Source organism: Canis lupus, chromosome 1 (assembly GCF_003254725.2).
Source record: "Canis lupus dingo isolate Sandy chromosome 1, ASM325472v2, whole genome shotgun sequence".
In the NCBI taxonomy this organism is placed as follows: Eukaryota; Metazoa; Chordata; class Mammalia; order Carnivora; family Canidae; genus Canis; species Canis lupus.
In genome coordinates, this window is record NC_064243.1 from 86,807,231 (window position 1) to 86,827,990 (window position 20,760).

A 20,760-nucleotide genomic window follows, 5' to 3' on the forward strand; every position below is an offset into this window, starting at 1 on the left:
TACCTGATTTCACTAATCCATTCATCTACACAAGAGACCTGGGACAATTCTTTAGGTAAAAGATTATGATTTTACTAGTTATTAGATGTTTCATAGAAATGTCTCAGAATACAGTAGGCCAACTGAAGTTAAAAATTAGAAACCTAGCACTTTGTCCGATTCATCTTTGTATTCATCATGAGTAGAAAATCCACGACACACAGGAAAATACAATTATTTGTTAAATGAACAAATGAAAATCACAGCCCCCCACCCTCCATCTCCCAAGGATGAGCAAGGGGGTAGCCCAGAGAGATGTAACAGGAGGTAAGGAGAACCACTAGGAAGGTTTGAGCTGAGAAGACTAATCACATGTCCCGAAGGGGACTTTGTGTATAGACCTATCACTGGTCTCAAGAAGCAGTATGAAACCTTACCTTAGAAGGAGTTGTATTAGCTGGAAGTTCTTTTCTCCTCTAGAAAAGTATTCCTTTGTGATGACTCATTTCAAGATAACTGCCAGAACAGTAATACTCAATCTTCTTTTTTTTTCCTTCTTAAAGATTTTATTTATTTATTTATTTGTGAGAGAGTGATAGAACATGAGCTAGGATGGGGAGCTCAGAGGGAGAGAGAGAGAGGCAGACTCTCCACTGAGCAGGAAGCCCAACTCCGAGCTTGATCCTGGCACTCCCGGATCATGACCTGAGCCGAAGGCAGGTGTTTAACCGACTGAGCCACCCAGGTGCCCCAGTAATACTCCGTCTTCTGATTTTCTTTCTTCCCTGTGGAGATGGGGAAAAAATCTCTTTGGCATTTGTGGAAAAGGTATCAATGCATTTAGAAGCAATTGTATTCATTTCCCTAGGATATAGGTGGCATCCAACCTCAATGTTTTATGTTGAAGGCCCTGGCAGGGTACCCAGCGAGCCTGTAACCATGATACTAACTTCCTCACATAAAACAGAGGCGTCTGCCACCAAAACAAGTGCATTTCCATTTCATGCCATTTATATTTTATGAAGTTGTTTAAATTATGCTGATGGCAAATTAACACTAAGCTAAATGCCTTACCCCATGATGGGAACTACAATACTCCCTCGTGGAGGCAGGGTTTCAGGAATTTGTCTTGCAAACAGAAGCATGGAAATACATGAATGCTGGTGTTTCTGAAATACTAGCTGTGTCTCTGTTGTAGCTGCACTACATAAAGAGGATCATTTCTGGGAAAAGAGAAAGAACCCAAGTTTTGCAAAGGGAGAAACACATAAAGGGATTTTTTCTGAGCAGTGTCAATTGACTGCAAAGGAGCAAAATATATTACACTGAAAGATAGTGGAGTAGGCCTGGGGCTGGTTTGTCTTACACTCAGCAAGCGGAATTGCATTTGCCTTCATCACTAGACATAAACGGCTAAGAGGCGGCAATCCTGGGAGAAGCATCCAGGATGTTTTTTGTTTCATGTGTGCTCATTAGTCAAAGCTGCAATATGGACACATGGGCTGACATGCCCCGTTTCTCCCCAACACAGAGGGAGAATGTGTTTGAGATTCTTAACATTCATATGTATTTCTTAATTTTTTTTTTTACCCTTCATGCTTAAAGTAATGCTGCGCCTTGCTTTTCTTTGCTTTCTTAAAAAAAAAAAAATCTCTGTAATTAAAGGAACATCACCTTACAGTGATTTAGAAATGAGAAAATCACAATTCAAAGGGGATTATTCAGAGATTTGCAGATTATTCAGCATCAACATTAATAAGGATCCTTCATTTTCAGGCCAGGAGTTTTCATTACTAATAACAAAGCGCTCATTAGGTACCCGTATCCTGGTGCATTATCTCATTCAATCCTCACCATGATCCAGTGAGGCAGAGACTCTGATTTGTACACTTTTACAAAGGAGAAACGTCGGCATAAAGAGGTTAAGTTGACTTGCCCAAGGCTGCACAGCTCCTAAAGTGAAGAGCCAGGCATTAAAATGCAGTCTGATTCTCGGATTCCATGCCCTTAACCATTGCATAGACTATCTATTTATTTTACTTTTTAAAAGATTTTATTTATTTATTCATGAGAGACACAGAGAGAGAGAGAGAGAGGCAGAGACACAGGCAGAGGGAGAAGTAAGCTCCATGCAGGGAGCCCAACATGGGACTCGATCCCTGGTCCCCAGGATCAGGCGCTGGGCTGAAGGTGGTGCTAAACCACTGAACCACCTGGGCTGCCCCTAAACTTTTTAAAGACGGAAGCACTTTCAGAGAAATGAGCTTCTTTAGGAGACGCTTGCAAATTGTAGCATACATAATAAGAATCTCCAGGAACCATTGGAATTAGAAATCTTTTAGGTTCATTTACCTGTGGCTGGATCCCATGTTTTGAGAACATTTGCTGTCTGAGATGAGCTAGGTTGCTTTTGAATCTCTTGGCTTTGAGCATGTATTTTTGGACATTCTGCCTCAGGCATTGGTATCATGAGAACTTTCCCTGTGTGCGGAAGTTGGTGAATCTAGTTATGAAATCGCTACCTGCACGACCTCCTTGGAGGACGTTGAGCTCCCCTGGTCTATGTCTACCTTCACAGTGGACAACCCCTTCACCTCCTAGAGTTTTGGCTCATGGGATAATATTTAACTCACCTTGCCCCTTCTTGACCACTGTCTTATGCTAAGTTGGTCTGCCCCAAGAATGTGTGCATATGTGTGCTCTCCTTCTTGTGCGGGGAATCTCACCATGGCTAGTCTGCTCTGCATTAGAAGGAGACTGCTTTTCACTAAATAACTGTAACTGAAAGTGTGTCCTGGAGACAGTGAAATGAGACCCCCGGATTCGGTCTCTGGTTGGGAATGGAGATCAGGCCTGGGGGGAAGAGGGATGGAAAGAAGGGAAACTAAGATACATGTCCTAGGCACTGTGCTTGATCATTTGGTTGGGTGATCTTCAAGGAACCTGATGTCCATGTTATTACAGATGGGGACCCTAGGCTCAGGGAAGTTAGGTAACATGCCCAAAGTTGTATAGCTAAAACATGGCCAACTTGGAATTCAACCTTGGCCTATCTGATTCCGAAGACTCTGTTCCTTCTGTGATATCATGCTGGCTACTGAGATGAAGTCTGGCCAGAAGGGCAGGCAGCTAGCTGGAGTAAGCTCCTGAGTGATGGTAACAGCTGAATACAGCATCTTTGAACTTTAAGCTGCAGCTGCTTTTCAGCAAGTGCTAAATCCTCCTTGAGAGGTTCCAGGGCCAAAGGGCTTGCACGACCTTTATCCCCTGCAACAGATTCGAGAAACTTCCTCAGAAATTGTCACTATGTGATGTTAGGTAAGTGTACATATGGGCACCTAGTTTTTACTGATAGGAATAAAATACACTCTGGCTTAAAGCCCTGATAGCCGTATGTATGTGTTCCAAGAGACACATAAAGATGTTGTAAATTTGTAGATGTTCAAAAGGGTTTTCTTTTTTTCATGAGGTATTTCCTAGGCATGGCTGTGGTGCGAGTAACAAGCTCTTTTCCCTGACAGAACCCTAAATGCATCTCTTATTTTCTTACTCTTGAAGATGCATTTTGAAACAGGAGTAACTTGATACCGTGAAATGGCTCATCAACTCTGTTGCTGGAGTTTCTTTAGCAGAAATGGGTGGTTTTTCATTCTTGTGGAATTGCAATCAATTTTGAATTTTTGTCTTTTTAAGCATTTGTTAAGCTTTCCTGAGTTTCACATTTCTCCTGTTAAACACACACACACACATACACACACACACATGCACATCTTTCTCATTTAGATCTGGGGACTATTAATATCAATAAAAAAATAATGCGTGTAAAAAGCTTCAGTAAGTTTTTCATGCTGCATAAAGAGAAGAAATTTGCTTTCAAACCCTGATGTCTGGATCACTTTTCAGGATTAGCCTGCTGATTCCTTTGGTTGGTAAGCAGTTAATAACATTTGTGTCATTCTTTTTATTTATGTAGTGCGCATGTATACTTCACTGACTATGCCAGGCATTTTGTGATAATAATTCATTTAACATACTGGGAAATATTATCCTCTTAGCCATCAACCCCTGTATAAAATTCTTTGTCCATGGGTGAGGAATTTTATCATGTGTTTGAACTGACCAGTTCTATTCTGTGTGAATCATAGAACTTTATTTTAAAAAGTATGTTCAGTGAAGTGTTTGTTATAATTAGTAGTCTTTTTCCAATGGTGTTAGCCTGGGTTTTTAATTTCTTTCTGATGGGAGACAGTTTTCACCAAGTGGTGTGCTGTAAATGTTTAATAACCAGATGAATGATGTTAAATAACCAAGCCAGGGAAAAAGATGAAGACCCTAATTTGTATAATTTGCCAGTTCTCCTGGTCTAAATCACTGTGGCTGATTTAAGGCTCCCACCATGATGTGACAATGTGGGATTGGGAAGAGATGCCAACAATCAGATCCGTTGAGTGGGGTGTTTTTATTTCTTATTTTAAAAATGCTATAAATTTGAGGTTAGTGAGAGCGGCCTAAATACATAGATAAGCTCAGAAAAAGGGTCTCTTGAAGTGCCTGCTATTAGTTGTCTGACAGTTAATACTTTACCATGTAGGTTTTTTTTTAATATTTTATTTATTTATTCATGAGAGACACAGAGAGGCAGAGACATAGGCAGAGGGAGAAGCAGGCTCCCTGCAGGGAGCCCAATGTGGGACTCCATCCCAGGACCCCAGGATCACGACTTGAGCCAAAGGCAGATGCTCAACGATTGAGCCACCCAGGTGCCCCCTATGTAGGTATTATTGATTAGGTTTGTGATGTCACATGAGCACAAACCAGTGGGAGGACCACATACAGAGGAGTACACTTTCATTAGTCACTTTTACTAGAAATTAAATGCATTCACAACTGAATAGGACCTCCTCATACTTAGACTAACTCAGTTAAAAAGCAGAGTGAGCAGTGGCCTTACCAGCATGATAAGAAGACTAAGGTCCCTGCTAATGTTAACCCCCCACAACTTGTCCTTGTGATCAATCAGGTCTTAAAATTGAGAAATGATTGGACATGATAAGGTATAAAAAGGACTCTCAGCTGTCATTCAACAGACTCAAATTCTGGGGTTGCTTCCTACTGATGTCACTTAAAATCTGACTTAGGCCCCAGTTGTTGTACCTTTACATTGGAGATAATTATTGTTATTGAATGCATCAATGCCAAGATATTGGTAAAAATTAAAGGTATTATGCAAATATCACATATGAGTGATGAGGTATTGAGAGTATGATTATATCTTATGTAGGAATTAGATTCCACATGAGAATATGAGAAGGCAGAAATCATGTGTAACCTCCATCCATGCTTCTAATCTTTTAGATGTCATAGTTTTCATAGAAAACAGTAATAATGTTGAGTCATACTGGGCGTCCAACTGAATGACACTTACCAGACAAAAAATTTATATATATATGTTATATATACATACACACACACACACACACACACACACACACTGATACAAGTCCAAAGATCTCTTCAGGAACCTAAATAATTCCCGGAGCACTGATGCTCTTTTTAAGTAACAGCCATGTTGAGAGATAATTCACATACCATGAAGTTCACCTTTTAAAATTGTACAATATAGTGGATTTCAGTATATTCACAGGGTTGTGCAAATGTTCAGTAATTCCAGAACATTTGCATTACCCCAGAAAGAAACCCTGCACCAGTTAGAAGTCAGTGTCTGTTTCCCCCCGTTACCTTAACCCTGGCAAACGCTAATCTACATTTTGTCTCTATAGAGTTGCCTATCCTGAATACTTCATATAAATGGAATCATTCTCAATGCAGCCTCTTATGCCTGGCTTCTTTCAGCTGACTGTGATGTTGTCTGGGTTCATTTATGTTGTAGCATGTACCACAATTTTATTCCCTGTTATGGCTGAATAATATTCCATTGTATGGAATTCCACATCAATTGGTGGGCCTTTGGATTGTTTGCATTTTTTTTTACTAATGCATAGTAACTGATGTCAACATCCATATAAAGTTTTTGTGTGAACATACATTTTCAATTCTCTTGGGCATATACCTAGCTAGGAATTGCTGAGGGATGTGGTAACTGTTTAACACTTTGAGAAAATACCTCCAAAGCAGCTACACTAGTCTACATTCCCACCAACAATGGAGGAGGATTTCAGTTTCTCCACATTCTTGCCATCAGTTACTATTGTCTGCTTTTTTCATTATAATCATCCTAGTGGGTGTGAAGTGGTTACTACTATAGTTTTGATTCATATTTCCCTAATGAGCACTAATGTTCAGCATCTTTTCACATAGTTTTTTGGCCATTTGTCTATCTTCCTTGGAGAAATGTCTATTCAGATCCTATTCCCATTGTTAATTGGGTTGTCCTTTTATTATCTAGTTGTTATATTATAGATAAAAATTCCTAATCAGATGTATGATGTGCAAATTTTTCTCTCATTACATGGGTATCTGTAATTACTGTCTTGATAGGTATTTGGTACACGAAAGTTTTTGATTTTGATGAAGTCCAATTTGTTTTTTACCTTTGTCACTTTTGCTGTAGTTATATGTTTTCTTCTAAGAGTTTTATAGTGTTAGCTCTTATGCTTAGGTCTTGGTCCATTTTGAGTTTTTTTTTTTTTTTCTATATACAGAGACACTAATGCTTTCATGGTACTTCTATCTTTGGGCTATATGTGGCCTTTTAGTACAGATTGTCCCTGTTCTCACACTGAAACAGAGGAGAACCAAGCCCTTTCTTGGTTTGTATGCACACATAGAGACACACATATACCAAACTCTGCTTTCATAAAACATCCATGAGATAGACTTCACAAAAATTTCAATAGTCACATCCTAAATCAGATAAACAACCTAAAGTCACATGTTAGACATTTCTAATCTTCAAAGTTATTTTGGCTGAGGGATGTTTCACTGTTAATTATCCCCAGTATAATCTGCTTCCTAAATGGTTCTTTACTTCAACTTGGTCCTCTCTCTCTCTCTCTCTCCTGCTCTTCTCTTCAGGTGTTTCAAGAACCAAAACACAAATTTCTCTCATTTTCTCATGCAGCACAGCTTAACAGCGTCATTTCTTTACTTGAGTTCCTCCCTATCTTCCCCACAAGAATTTATTCCCCCCCCCCAAAAAAAGACAGTTTTCTCTGTAATAGGGGTTCTGGTACCATTTTTCACACCACAAGTCCAGGCAAGTTTGGGTTGGGTAATGGGTGGAAACTAGTCCTAGGGGTAGAAAGCCTGGGTACCTGAAAAGCAAAAGATAAGAATCACCAAATGAATTTTAAAAAGGCACAAAAAGGGGAGACCAAAACACCTATGATGATGAGCTTCAACTATTTCTGCATGTTGCTACCAGTTGAGGTGGCAGAAGGAACCATCTGGAGATGGTAGGGTTGTGGAGACATTAATCAATAGGAAAGGGGGGGATGCCTGGGTGGCTCAGCGTTTGAGCATCTGCCTTCGGCCTGGGACGTGATCCCAGGATTCTGGGATCGAGTCCCACATCAGGCTCCCCACGGGGAGCCTACTTCTCCCTCTGCCTGTTTCTCTGCCTCTCTGTGTCTCTCATGAATAATTAAATAAATAAATAAAATTATTTTTTAAAAAATCAGTAGGAAGGGGGAAAGAAACCTGCTTTTAAATACACAGAGTTATGATGCTTTGGTTATACAGAACCACACTTCTTTGGAGCTAGGTACATTTTGTAATTTAGTCTTTTTCAGATTTTAGAAGAGTATTACAATAGATGTACCATGTATTATATAATATCCTGGTAGGGTTTGAGGCAGCATGCCGTAATCAAACACAACAGCAAATGAATATAACACAAAGAAGGATAAAAACTCTAAATAGCTTTATATCAGTGTAGGTCTGGTTTCATTGCCAAATGAGTTAGAGAAAAAATTTTCTATTTTCAATGTTGGCTTTTCTTTTCTTAGTTCTAGGTGCCATATTGTGGAAATACAAGATCTCTGTGTAGGCGGTCAGCCATTCTTCAAATGTTCTCTTTTGCTGAGACCACTCAGCAGGCTAGTGAGGATGGGGATGAGGATGAGGTTATTTCCCAAGTGCTAAGCTTCTTTCTAGCCAGTGCATTATTTGCCAGTCATTTGCCATGCAGATCAGCTTTGCTGCTCAGATGCATTCATTTTAGCCTCATCTCCCCGCCCCCACTGTCTCTTAGCTTCTGTCTTTTATAGTTTACTGCAGGGAAAATAGAATGTAAGATGATGAGCAAATGCTGTTCAGGACAATAATGTGAGTTCAAACAAGGAGAAAGAAATCACTACAGAGAGAGAAGAGAAGGGAAGAGGGGACCAGACCAGGCTTAGGAGATTGCTGTGTTTCCCTGGCAAGAAAGGGCCCATTGACTGCACCAACTCTTTGGAATGCTTTGAATGATAACAACAGGGATCTAGAAGGAGTGACTGGCAGCCTTCTTGATTTGATTTACCTTTTTCTTAAAAGGAATTTTTTTTAAGATTTTATCTATCTATCTATCTATTAATGAGAGACAGAGCATGAGCAGAGAGAGAGAGAAGCAGACTACCTGCTGAGCAGGGAGCCCCAATGCAGGGGTTGATGCAGAGCTCAATCCCAGGACCCTAAGATCATGACCTGAGCTGAAGGCAGATATTTAACCAACTGAGCCCCCTAGATGCCCCTGCTTAAAAGGAATTCTGATGCAGCTTTGATGTAGTTAAAGATATTCAGGATTTGGATTCGGGTTACTGGGTTTTAGCCAATCTCTTCATCAATATGGCCCTAATGTGCATCACTTAATTAGTGAAGATTACTATTTTATCAGAATCACTGTGATAGGAACATTTTACGTAAATCAGCTCATGTATTCATAACAGCTCTGCAGTCCAGGTACTAACATCCTCCTGTCATCAGTGAAGAAATTGAGGTTTGGAGAGGTTAGCTAACTGACTCACCTTATACAGTAAATGCTCTGTTCTACTGGCATTAGACATAGCTCTGTCCAATGCTGCAGCTCATACCATTTCTATCATTCAACATACATCCTTAATTGATATGCTGATTTTGCCATTGTCCACGTGGATATTGAATTTACCATTTAGTGTAGAGACCCACAAATCTAGTTTCAAGTCTAAGCCTTACCATATACATACTAGTTATATAACTTTGGAATAGTAATAATAGTTGTAGTGGTAATAGTTACCCTTTACTATGTATCGGGTACTATTCTAAGAAAATAGCTAGCTAACTAGATGCTACACAGATACAAGGGGATATATAGATATATAGAGAGAGATAATAGAGAGAGAAAAACAGATAATGAGATAATAACACCAGCTTGGTTTCCATGGAGTTCACATGGCATAATGTAGACCAGCATTTTCTAGGATGCAGTGTAGGGACTACTAGACACTTGAAATATCCTGAGAGTATTTTATGATAAAATAAATTTGAAAACCCTAAATTATATTTCCTGTTATAGATTCTCAAAGGACATTTGCATCATAATGATACTGAGAAGTATTTAAGGCTAAAAAGAAATAGTTAGACCTTGGGGGGTTTCCCAAATATTTTGACCACAGAACCTGTCTGTCCAGAGTTTATCTGTTAATACCTGCAGGTTCCATGGAACAGACTTTGAGAAATGTTAACACACATTCAAGTCCTTTATATGCTTGCATAAAGTACATGATCACCCACATTATTTTTTCTAATTATAGTGTATGTTCACGAAATAAAGAGTTTCTTTGGTTTAGAAAATGTGTCTAACACTAGCTTCTCATTCTACCCATGGATTTTGTCTTCTTAGATATATTTAAGATTTTATTTATTTGACAGAGCACAGGCACAGGGAGTAGAGCGGCAGGCAGAGAGGGAGAGCAGGCTCTCCACTGAGCAGAGAACCCAGTGATGATGACCATTGGGCTTAATCCCAGGACCCTAGGATCATGACCTGAGCCTAAGACTTAACTGACTGAACCACTCAGGTGCCCCTTGGATATTTTTTTTTAATAAAAAGCATTTTTAGAGTTATATATTACCATCCAATTCAACCCACTCAAGCCCTCATCAAGGTTTTTCTGTTTTACAAAATCTTCCCAATACTCCCTCCTCTCTTGCCCACAGGGATCCCTCTGTTCTCTGACCTGTCTTAGCACTGACTGTCCCCAAGGAACTGGGTCTTTGCAGTCGTCTCTAAGAAACTAGAATTATGCAGAATTAAAATGTTCCACATTTGATGGAGTTGAATAGGATTAGAGTGAAATTTGTGAGAAAACCTCAGTTTTAAAAGAAAAGGCAGCATTTCTTCATTAGAGTTCCAGAAAAATTACACAAAGGGAAGCTGCTTCATTTCTTTTTTTTTTTTTCCTTTATTTTCCTTCTTTCTCGTTGTTGCTGTGGGGTGTTTTTTGTTTTTTGCTATTATGATTCCTAAGTTTACAATTACAATAATTTCATTTATCTGAAATAGACATTAAGTTTGAGTTTTCTAAACTTGGACACAAATTTACATTCAAGTTCTCATATAACTTTTTGTAAAAATACAACTGCAAAAAATGACGATTCTCTGCCCTATACGAGTCCTTGATTACTTTTCACCTTCAGCTCTTTCCAACTATATTGAAAACTGTGAGTTTCTATTCAAAACCACTTTTAAAAAGGTGATAAAATGCAGCATTCCTATATGAAATTTATCACATTATTTATTAATGGGGGCCCCTTTTATTGAAGTTGTAAAAAGAAATAACAATGTTTACTCAGTTTAAAATCTCATGCACATACTCAGTGCTGCCCTTGCAAATGAGATGCTCTTTGGCCTTCTGATATTGCACTGATGGAAATGTTATCTGTGGTAAAAGGAAATGCCCATTAGCCACTTCCACTGTGAATTTTAGAAGGGGAAAAAAAAAAAAAGGATAGCTTCAGGGCATGCACTGGCTACCCTTGGAGAAGCTAGGTGTTAGATTGGGAGTGGGGATGAGTGAGTTAAAGAATTATTGAGTAGTAGAATCAGCAGTAATAATGGGGTATAGTACAAAGAGATTGTCAGATGCTAGTTTACTCTAAAATCCACCTCAGTGTGGTGTTCATTATATTATAGACAGAGAATTACAATTAGGCAGAGAAATAAAGATTGATGCAAATTTCTTATTCGTATAATAAAAAAGCAGAAAAGATTTGATTTTGACAATCTTGTGATTTGTGAAAACAGAACAAGACATCTAAGCAGGATCTTTGGAATAAATAAGATGATTTCTTTAAACCCCTGTCCTTAATTGCAAGATCATTATTCAAATCCAAGTTGTGGTTTAGGAAAATGAGTTAAGGTAAGGAATCATATCTGTGTCTGAAATTGAAACTGGTAGTTACTTATAATGATTCACATTGGTTCATAATATAACTGGAGGCATGTCTACGAGCTCCTCAACCAGGTTATTCCCACCCTGTGTGGGAATAGGTAGCAAATGCTCAATAAATACTTGCTATCTAGACTAGTCATGTCGGCAAATAAACCAGAATGAAGAACCACAAGGAAACAAATAGCAGTCAGCGGGATTATTGCCTTGACTTTAGAAATGTGCTTCTGCCATTTACCAAGATGCCCCATAATTTGTAAAGTCTTGTCATTCTATTTCTTCTTTGTTAATTCATGCATTATTCTAAACATCCATTCATTCACTCAAAATCTCTTCTTTGAGCTTATTCTCTGTACCTGGTACTGGATACACACTCTGCTATTATAGGGTTTATGATCTAGTAGGAAAAATAGGCAAAAAAAAAAAAAAACAAATCTGAGAGAATATGTAAAGTTATAATTAGGATAAATAATAAAAATTAAAATGATGACAAATACCCAGGAGGGATGTACCACTTCAGCAGGGCAGCTCTAAGTGAGCAGAAATTTCACCTTCCTTTGAGAAATCACTGCACTAAACTTATTTGTATTCACTGATGTGCCAACAAAATACCACGAAATTTATTTATTTTTCCAGTTGCTTTCCATCCTTGCCAACGATGGATGTTACCTATCTATCTTTTACCTATTCTTGTGAGAGTATCCTGATATCTCACTGTGAATTTAGTTACTCTGATGACCAGTGGTTGTTGAACACTATCATATTTTTATGTGCTTATTGACTCATCCATAATTTGCTTTTTATAATGTGCATATCTGTTATTTTGCCCATTAAAAATATTAGACTGTTTATCTTTGGATTATTGCTTTGTGGGACTTTTAAAAATACATTCTGGATTTGAGCCCTTTGTTAGATATACATGTGGCAAAAATTTTCTTGCTTTTTATTTTCTTATTGTTGCCTTTAAAGGAGCAGAAGCTAATTTTAATTAAGTCAAATTGATCAAATTTCTCATTTTAAGATAAGTGCTATTTTTGAGCAATTTAAGAAGTCTTTGCCTACTCCATCAGATATTTTCTTATATTTTTTAGAAATTTTGTACATTTTGGGTTTAATAAAACTCTGATCCATCTTAAATTAATTTTTATGTATGCTGTAAACTAGGAGTTGAGGTGTTCTTTTTTCTATACAAATATACAGTTGTTTTAGCATCATGTCTTGTCTTTTTTTTCTTTTTGAATTGCTTATATGACTTATATGACTCAAAAATTACTTACCTGTATATACCCAGACTGTCCATTCAGTTTTAATGATCTATTTATCCTCATTTTGCTGGCTTGGGTCCTTGGACTCTCCAAACAATAGATATATACTAGAGGCCAAACCAGATGTTCCATAAAAGGCTTTTACTGGAACTGATGCCTCGTTATAAAGATTAAAAACCATTCTAACCCAAGGAAAACATGACCATAGAGAGCTCACTTTGCAAGGAAAAAACTGTAAGGATGATAGGCTCTGAATGTCCTTCCTTAGTTAAACAACAAAAGAATCTTGCTATAAAACATTTCTTTCTGACCCCAGACAGAAGTTTCTGGAACAAAGCATAGCCTACTATTGATGCAGAAGACTCATTTTTTTACTTGCTCTCTTTGAAGACAGCAGAGCTTGGGGAGGACTATACATTTTAGTGCCCAGTTTGAGAAACAAGGATATAAATCCATACTCTTCTATGGGATTTCCACATGAACTTGAACAGCTTATTTAGCTCTTCAGGGCCTCATTTTTGTAAACATTTTAGTTGAAATACAGCACACTTAAAAAAATTCATGAAATATGGATATATAGGTCAGTGAACTATCACCAAAGGATATCTGTGTAGCCACTACTCAAACCAAGACATGGGCCATTGCCAGTCCATCAGAATCCTCCCTTGGGGATTGAGGGCCCTTCAGATGGCTTCCCCTCTCTCTTCTCCAGAGTAACCACTTTCTTGACTTAGTTCTAACTCTAAAATTTTGTGTTGTAGTCTTTTAAAACCTTTATACAGATGAAATCAAATTATAAGCATTGTTGGATGTCTGGCTTCTTTCACGAAGGCAAATTCCTGTATCTATATAAAGGGAGTAAGTGTTACATACCCTTACACTGTAATCATGATAATTATGTGAGAGCTATGCTACATGTACGGTGCTGGGCTTCCAACCAGTTGTTGGAAAAGCTGAGTGTTTTTTCCTCCCCAGTTCTGTGCTCACAAGCAGCACATATACATATGAAAGTGCTAGTGACAAGGATAGGGGTGGATGGAAACACTGGATAGACCTGACCTTGGCCTGAGGTCTACCACTAAAAAATGGCACTTCATCCCGTAATTTCATTCTTCTCTACGCCATTCTCTCCTGTGCAACAGCTATTCCTTCTGCATTCATCTCCAATCATGCTTGGTTGCTTTGTGCCCTGGAAGATTTAGAGAAGTGACCCAAGCAGGTTTCCAGATAGAACAATAATCACAAATAATCTCTCATGAAGACTCATTACATGCTGGACATTCTACCGATTAACTCCCATGTCTTATTTAATTTAATCCTTACCACAGCCAAATGAGGTGCTCATATTATTTGCATTGTAGAGATGAGGAACTGAGACCAGAAAGTCTTAAAGTTTACCCAACCACTAAGAGATGGAGTTAGGATTTCAATGTAGGCTGTTAGTCTCCAGAATGTGGATTCATTGCTGATGTATAGAGCACTGGTACAAACAGATCCTGTCGTTTTTTTACTGCAATTTTTTAAATTAAGATTTTATTTATTTATTCATGAGAGACACAGAGAGAGGCAGAGACAGGCAGAGGGAGAAGCAGGCTTCCTGTGGGGAGCCTGATATGGGACTTGATCCCACGACCCTGGGATCATGATCTGAGCCAAAGGCAGATACTCAACCACTGAACGGCCCAGGTGCCCCTTTACTGCAATTTTTTAGGAAATGTTATTGCTTGTAGATTTCAGCTTAGCATTGGAGAAGATCTTGGTTGAAAAAAAATAACAGGAAAGTCTAATATACACTTCTCTGTATCCTTACTAGGAAATGTCTTTAGTGTCTGACACTGAACATAGTTCAGAGGACACAGATCATATAAATGCCTCATTGAAAGTCCTAAAATTTAAAGCTTAAATCTATTTTTATTGTGTTACATCTGCACTAGAGCATGTCAGGCTATCTGGAAAGAGCTTTGGGAGATTTTAGTGCCCCGCTGGTTGTACTACCATTTTCTTCTTTTTATCTTTATAATATTTGCACCTATTACTTTAATTTCCATTACTGACCAGTAATCACAGCCTTGTGGAGTCATCCTGTGATGCTACCTCAGAAGTCTAGAGAGCCTCTGAAAACCTACTGCCAGGTTTAACCCTATGAAGTTGCTGCTAAGAAGGTCTATTTGCACATTTAATAAATCTTACAGCATTATTTAATGTCTCCATTGACAAAAAAAACCAACAAATACCTATTTAGAGCTTTCTTTGTGCAGAATACTACACTAGAAACTGAGTAAAATAAGAAAATAATATGATAGAAGCCTCATCTACAAAGTACTTAAAATTCAGCAGGGAAGAAGGACAAAATATAGTCACAGAAAATTAAATATTAGTTCCAAATAGTAGTAGAAATGTTGTAATACTACTTATGAGTAAAGACATCGGAGGTGTCAGAGGTTTCAGAATAATTACTAGAGATGTCCAGAGAAAGCAGGAATCCCTTGGTCGTAAGACAGGTGGAATTGAAAGTGCTCGTGGAGAATGAATAGAATCTGCAGTCAGAGTGTCAAACACCTGGCTGATAAAATGTGACTTTAACTGAGGATTCAGGAAGGTGAGGGGAGAGAAGGTCCAAGATGGGTGCACTTGTCCCTATTGCTGCTATAACAAATTACCACAGACTTGGTGGCTTCAGATAACAAATATATTATCTAATAGTCATGTACATCAGAAATCCAAAGTGGGTCTTATGGCTACAATCAAGGTGTTGGTAGAACTGCATTCCTTCTGGAAGCTCTGGGAGATAATCTCTTTCCATGGCTTTCCCAGGTTCTAGAAGCCTGCTTTTCTTGATCAGTAGCCCCTTCCTCCAATTTCAGATACCTTACTCCAACATCTACTCATGTCATCACATCTTCCCTGACTTAGACCCTCCTGCTTTCTTCTTGTAAGGTTCCTGTGGTTGCCTTGTGCCCACTGGAAAAATCCAAGATTATCTCCTCATGTCTAAATTAACTGAATCACATCTGCAAAGTCCTTTTTGCCTAGTGAGATGACATACTCACAGGTTCAGGGAATAGGACCTGGATGTGTGTTGGGGGCCATCATTCTGTCAATTATAGGCAGCACCATATTGAGGAACTTCTTAAGGGATATGCTTTGAACTTTATCCTGCACAACTCGAAACCATTGAACATTTCAACATGGGGAGTGACATGAGCAAAGCACAAAGTAAAAAAGCAGAGGACTGTGCAGAAAGGTGTAGAGACAGGGAGACCAGAGCAGAGATTGTTGAATCTATCATTGGACAGTATATGTGTGGTGTGGTGTGCTTCCCTTTGCTTCTTTGTCTGTGTGTATGTCACATGTGAGCAAGAGACCACCCACATGCCCGCCTACATTTGTACTTGTGAACACAGTCTTAACTTACTCCAAGTGGTATTTGCTTCACCATGGAAAAGCAGCTACCTAAAGAGGACTTGTGACCCTCCCTGCCTCCCAATAAGCTAGAACAGGAGTAAGATGCACATGTTTTGGTTTCTGAGGAATCATTGTCATGCTCAAAAATATGGGCTATTCAGAGAACTAAAAATGACCTCTCCAGACAGCCTTCCAGAGCATTCCCAAAGGGGCTTCCAGTCTCAAAGAGATAAAGTAGTCTGTGATGGAGAGTTATACAAGCTGCAGCGATCTCTCGGAGACACTGTCTTTATCTATGCTATGGACTATTATCGCAAGGCTAGCAGACAGGAGGATTGGCCTGATAAAGAAGACGACTGAATGGTGTTTACAGCAGAGTTGAGATGCTGTGCACTAACACTCTGTTGCTTTCCATGTTGTCCGGAACTTAAAATAAGTTGTCACATGCTGTGAGTTTTAACTCAGATATTACTTTGTTGAAACTTGGTATAGCCATTGCTTCATATGGTGTGCAATTAGGTTGGGGGGAAACAAAAACAAAATCCAAGAATCAAATGAATTAGCAGACCTGCAAATAGACCAAGAGATATTTACGGAAATTCTCACATAAGTGCAAGGACTGGAGTTGCCTCTCTAGTAACACAAATTCAGATAGTTCAGGAGTTAGCAAGCCCAGATGGTTTATTAACTCATTAGGGGGCCCTATTATCAGTATAGTTGCTTATCTAGAGTAAAGCAATTAAGATGGGATCAGATAGCTGTACCCTAAGACTTGATAACATGGAATTTTCAGAACAAAAGTGTGTGCTTTCAGCAATGGGAGAGAAAATTATAATGTTGGTGTTCAGACTTTGTGGAATTACAACGCAATCTGAAAGGGATGGACGTTATGAAATGAACACATTCTCCTCTTTCCAAGGCAGAACGGTGCAGCAGAGTTATTTTGGTGGCATTTAACTATTATGATGTTCAGTTGCAAAGAAAGATCCTCAGAAATAAGCCCAGAAATCTCTGAGGGAAAACATAAATACTCAGCTGTGTTTTTAAAGACTCAGTATTTTCTTTCTTAATTGTGTTTACCTTTTAAGCAACAACAAACAGAAGCTAAAAACTTGGCAGAGGGCTGCTTTTTAAGGAGAATGTCTTCCGTTGCTGCCAAATGAACACGCCTCTCTTTTTCACTTGGTTCTTTTTCCTTAAAAAGGAAAAAAAAAAGTGGTCTTTCCCATTTCCTTCAGTTGGCCGTCAGAAGTACTGAGACTTTAGAATGTGGAGGTCCCAAAGAAGACAAGTCAAGGGCTATGTTCATCATTACGATCAGTTATATTATTACATTAAATTATAATAAGCATTTATTGAAACTCGGGGTATGGAGGATTAGAGATAGACTAGAATGAGAGAAACATTTCCATAACCAAATAATGACTACGCAATACAATATGGCATTTGTGCTTTACAATTACTGAGAGTTTTTTTTTTTTTTTTTTTTTTTTTTGTTGAGGGAGATGACCTCTAGTGACTTTATGCACATGTTTGATACCTTTAAAGAGTTCCTTACCTCATAGAGCAAAACTGAAAAACTGCAAAGCAGTAGCAGCCTACCCTTTTGTCCCTGTTTCCCATGCTTGGGATATAGAACAAAAAGGGCCACTGCTCTGGAGTCACTGACATTGTAGCCACAGTGGTAATCAGGAGAGACCCCAAGGGGAAGGTGACCTCAAGTCAGGGATCTCTGGCCACCCAGTATCCCTTTCCATTCTTTATCTGGAAGCTGCAAGGCTCCACATCTAGTTATGTGTCTCATGCATGCTTTTCCTAATTTTCTGGTAGTTAAACCCTCTTCCTTGGGCACCCAGAGAGTATCTCTGGAGAAGTTTATTCTGAAGGCAAAGCACTCTCTTTTTGTACATCATATTCCCTTACAGAAGCTAATGGTTGACAAGAGAGCTGGAGAACCACAGGGGACTTTGAGATGATAGTAGAAGAAAGTCCATTTCCAAAATATGGAAAGTTCTGGCTCTATTGATTATATCTATGTAGGCACCACAGACTATATGATATCTAGGGAAGGTAGAGCAGGTCAGCTGCTGGGTTTGCAGACTTTGGGCAGAGTGCTGGGATTACTGTGACATTTATGGAAACTGAGGGGAAATCAGCATTTATGGGCAACTGTGAGCCAGGTACTCTGTTAAATAATTTAAATACCTATGCCATTTGATATATTCTTCAAGACAAAATATGGGGTTCAGAGATGTGAACACTTACAAGAAATTACCCAAATACGTTATTGTTCCACACCCATTGGGGAGCAGACCTGGAGTTTGAATCTGGTCCTTGTGACCCTAGAGCACTTTTCCACCTTAATAGTGATAACACCTGGGCTAGTAGGTACACACAGCTGGTGCTTCTGCCGTGCTTATTGGTCTAAACTTAATAGGTCACATGTTCTGTTCTTAAGCTGACCTTGTCACGGCAGTTGTGCACAAGTCTACTTACAAAGCATTTGCTTTAAAAATAAAACTTCAAAATTTAGAAGAATTTTAAATGTGAGAAGTAAAATCATTAAAACTTTCATTCATCTAGGCATGCTGGCCAATCAACACATGGACATCCAGCCATGTCTTTAGTCAACACTAAGTTCTGGGATGCCTGGGTAGCTTAGTGGTTGAATCTCTGCCTTGGGCTCAGGTTGTGATCCGGGGGTCTGGGATCGAGTCCTACATCAGGCTTTCTGCAGGCAGCCTGCTTCTCCCTCAGCCTATGTCTCTGCCTCTCTCTCTCTCTGCCTCTCTCTCTCTCTGACTCTCATGAATAAGTAAAATCTTAAAAAAAAAAAAAAAACACTAAGTTCCTGTAGATGTTCAACATCTTTATCTTTCTTTTTGGAGCTGGCTACAACAATTTGCCTTGCTGACTGCAGTTTATATATTTTTTTCCTTTTTTTTTTCTTATTTTTTATATTTAAAATTTATCCATAGATGGAAATGTTGAATTTATTAATGGAAACCAATGCTTTCTGGGGTTAAAAATGTACATTTCTCTTAGTAGAGTCTTAGCTATTTTTACTTACGTGATTAAAAAAATACTAAGAGCAATTCAGATTCTTCATTTATTCATATATTCAGTATAGCCTGTGGTCTGTTACTCCTAACATTCCCCAATTCCTTTATCTTTATTCTGAAAAGTTTATCTTTGAATGAGCAAGAAGTTCTCTCTGATTCTCAGTTGGGTGCCCTTTAAGTGACATTGTAAATAGTCCAATTAGAACCATGAGAGTTTCTCCAATGTGAAAACTCATTCGGTAGATATTAGACCACTGACTAATTGCTATTAACCACAGAAAGGTTGTCAGAGATAATGATATATTGTCACTCCCATTATTATTATACTTTGCCAGTATACCAAATATATTAGATGCCAAATAGCAATCATAGAGCTGTCCCCCAATAATCTTACAGTTACCCATTGAGCTTGTTATATTAATTTGAAGAATGAGAAATGAGATTGAAAGCATTGACAAAGACTTGGAATCCATTCACACAAAAGAAATATGCTAACTCAAGAGTTCATAAGGCTTAAGCTATAAGAAATGTCCCAGATCAGGAAAGTTATAGGCAGAGAGTTGCCATCTTAACTTGGTGAGATAGTAGAATACTATCAAACACCCTAGAATAGTAGTGATCAAAAACCTGAATTCTAGTCTTAGCACATTCCCTGATTTTCTTTGTGACCTTGAATAAATCACTTAACCTCTCTGGGTCTCAAATTTTCCATGTCCAAAATAGGGAAATATAATGCCATTCCATTCAAGTGATAAAATTACTGTGAAGATCAAGTGAGATAACGTATATTAAGTGTTCATTAAAAAGTGTTAAGAACTAGAGAGATGGTAATTGCTACTGCTGCTATTGTTATACAGCCACGTGGGTAAGTGGAGAATATCTACAGACAGCATGAAGTATAAATAAAAGTAATTTCATGAGACAAGGGAACTAAATAAGGCCAAAGAGTAGACCTCAGTCTTCCTCTGATGTCTTTTGTAACACAGAAACAGCCTCTAAAAAGACTACCCCTTAACTGTTAAAAAAAATGTGTCAGCTGAAAGCAGAAGAGTGTTACATAGGAAAAAGAAGAATGTGATTGCCATTTGTTTTCAGTCACTCTAAACATTTCGGGTGGAAAAGAATATAATACAGGGAAGTAGAGGCTGACGTAACTGTTGGAAGGGCTGCAGAATCAAAGGCTTGGGGGAAATGCTCCTGGTTTTTAGAAACTCTGGAAATGCAGGTAACACTGAAGAGCTATTGCTATGATCTTCATCACCTGCAACTGCCAAGTGAGTCACAGGCGCTCCCCTAAAAAGCCTCTGGCAAAATCTTCCTTAGTTGTCTGTCGTGTTCTCCTAAGGCTGGAGGCTGAAGGCTACTCTTCTCTCCAGATTCCCTGCAAGTGATTCCCACAGGCAGAGCTCCGCTGGAAGGAAAGGGACTGTCACAGTCCCTCTTACTCTATAGGGATTTTCTTACAGTGCCCTAGAGAGGAGTAGCTAGTTCCCTCTTTGTCTTTGGTTTCCTTCTGACCTGTGTCCCTGTCTGACCTGTGTCCCCAAGTGAGCGGAGTGGAGATGGTCCACTTTCTCCTGGAAGAAGCCTAGTTTTTTCTGTTTCTTTGTGGGATGCTATTTCTTCAGGGATGTTCCTGATAACCCCAGTCTCAGAACACCTATGGAAGTTTTTCCAGAC

General features: G+C 38.8%; 1 protein-coding gene and 1 pseudogene across 10 annotated transcripts in view; one reads left to right on the forward strand and one right to left on the reverse strand.

Moving 5' to 3' along the window:
* TRPM3 (transient receptor potential cation channel subfamily M member 3) overlaps window positions 1-20,760 on the forward strand; it is a 492,887-nt gene that overhangs the window by 149,235 nt on the left and 322,892 nt on the right. The gene's annotated exons all lie outside the window — the stretch shown is intronic.
* The window catches only part of LOC112645633 (40S ribosomal protein S3a-like), a 129,796-nt pseudogene that overhangs the window by 108,918 nt on the left and 118 nt on the right, over window positions 1-20,760 (reverse strand).